Raw genomic sequence first — 1,964 nt, 5'->3', positions numbered from 1 at the left:
TTGTTTGAGGCACTTTTATTGGGGTATTTATTTCCTTGCACCTGAAAGCACTCTGATAACTTAATCCCCCAAAACCTCCTGGCACAAAGGTTTGTGGTGGTGTCTGAGAGCAACTCTACATATCATCAGAAATTATGGGCACAGGACTCCAGAGACATCATTTGGTTACTTAAATGTTTCACACATGCCTTTGGCGAGGATGAATTCTATGCAACAGAATATCAGTTAATGCATACTGAAGGAAGACTTGTTGGAGAAATCCTCTCCTGAACCCCGGGGAGACTCTAGAATCCTGCGGTAAATGTTCTAATTATTGAAAACATTTCCCCATGCTCACCCTCATTAAAGACATTCTAATGCCTATAAAACCCGCTACCTATCTGATTCTGTCAGAGAAGACATTTCCTTTTTTGGCAACTGGAAGCAGTGGGGATGAAAAAAGCGTCTCAGGACTGAACTGGCAGCAGAATAGTAAACTGTTTATCAACTCTTAAATTTTTATACCAGGGAAGTTTAGCAAACCGTCAGAAAACAGCCTGAATTGAATTTCTATAAATATTGCTTCCAAATTGGTACTGAGGATACTAGTTGCTCTACACTTCTACAGGATTCAATCTGGGACTTGTCATGCAAAGAAATAGCTCAAGATTTTACGGTGGGATTGCCAGGGTCAGAGGGCAATGTTCTCTGAAATCCACCAATATTTGTACTGGGCTTTATGGTTACCGTTTACCAAGTACTTTACAGTTTACCAAGTGCTTTCCAGTTTGTAATTTACCAGGTGCTATCATAGCTGATAACTCGTTAATCTTACAGTAACCCGCTGAAGTAGGTGTGGGTTGAGGCTACTGAAATTTAAGGAGCATCAAGAAAGCTTGCCTAACTTTAGAAATTATCACCCTCATCCTGTCTTCCCAGGATGTCTCTCTCTCCAAGTAAGCGACGTTACTTCTGGAGGGAGTGCAGTGCTGGGAATCTGAAGACCCAGTTTTGAGCTGAATTTGCTTTGTGATATCTGGTGAGTCGTTGATGTTTCTGGGCTTCATTTTCTCACACGTAGAAACTTGTAGAGTAAGGCATTTAACTCATAATCATCTTTAAGATGCTTTGGATTAAGCATGGTCATCTCCTGCTAATGGTTTTAATTTGAAACAATGTTTTTACCAACTCATTAGTGTGAATTAACCTTGGTGGTGATACAAAAAGGTTGAGCTTTATTTAGAGTGTGCTTAGTAAGCAATTAAACAAGGGAAGCTTGTTTAAAAAGAAAAAAAAAGTACTTAAGTTAAACTCCTTGTATTTTTACAATTTTGCCTTGAGTTAACTTTATTGCATAGCATGAATCTAAGTGCAAATTTGCTCTTTCTGTCATTCATTCAACTTTTTTGTTGCGTCTAACTGGGTGCCAGGCGTTGTTCTAGGTATGCGTTGAGCATCAGTTTTAAAATCAGCATCTCTTTCTGGATTCTGAGCATAGGACAATAAACATGAAAGATGGGATTTGGGCTCTCATGTTGCTTGCAGTCTAGATGGCAGGGTGGGGAACAGATAGTTCAATAAGATATTACCATACATGTGATAGATGCTATCACAGACCAAAGTTGAGTGCCAAGGGAGTAAATAGGAAGCAAACTTACCTTGGATGTGGAACAAGAGAGGCGGCGTTTTGGAGCATAGCCAAGACACGGTTGGGAGGAGCAGCAGATAGCAATCCTAGACAGAAACAACATCTCATAGAAGGTCCTAGTGAGAGGTGACAACGTGCTAGCAGCTCTCGCTTTCGTCGCCTCCCCGGCCTCAGCGCCCACTCTGGCCGCGCTTGAAGAGCTCTTCAGCCCGCCGCTGCACTGTGGGAGCCCCTCTCTGAGCTGGCCAAGGCCGGAACCGGCTCCCTCTACTTGAGGGTAGGTGTGGAAAGAGAGGCGGCGGCGGGAACCGGAGCTGTGCGCGCCGCTCGCGTGGGC

The 1,964-nt window shown here is 43.2% G+C and overlaps 1 protein-coding gene across 1 annotated transcript in view; it reads left to right on the top strand.

The window, feature by feature from the left end:
• Positions 1 to 211: 211 nt before the first annotated feature.
• The window catches only part of SLC30A8 (solute carrier family 30 (zinc transporter), member 8), a 254,824-nt gene continuing 253,071 nt past the window's right edge, over positions 212 to 1,964 (top strand). The window contains exons 1-2 of the mRNA XM_011966139.1: positions 212 to 297; positions 919 to 1,018. The gene's annotated coding sequence lies outside the window, so the exon portion shown is untranslated. The remainder of the gene's footprint in view (positions 298 to 918; positions 1,019 to 1,964) is intronic.

This window comes from Mandrillus leucophaeus, unplaced genomic scaffold (assembly GCF_000951045.1).
Source record: "Mandrillus leucophaeus isolate KB7577 unplaced genomic scaffold, Mleu.le_1.0 Scaffold749, whole genome shotgun sequence".
NCBI classification, from domain to species: Eukaryota; Metazoa; Chordata; class Mammalia; order Primates; family Cercopithecidae; genus Mandrillus; species Mandrillus leucophaeus.
Note: the sequence above shows the minus strand (reverse complement) of the source record. Positions and strands in the feature narration are given on the sequence as shown.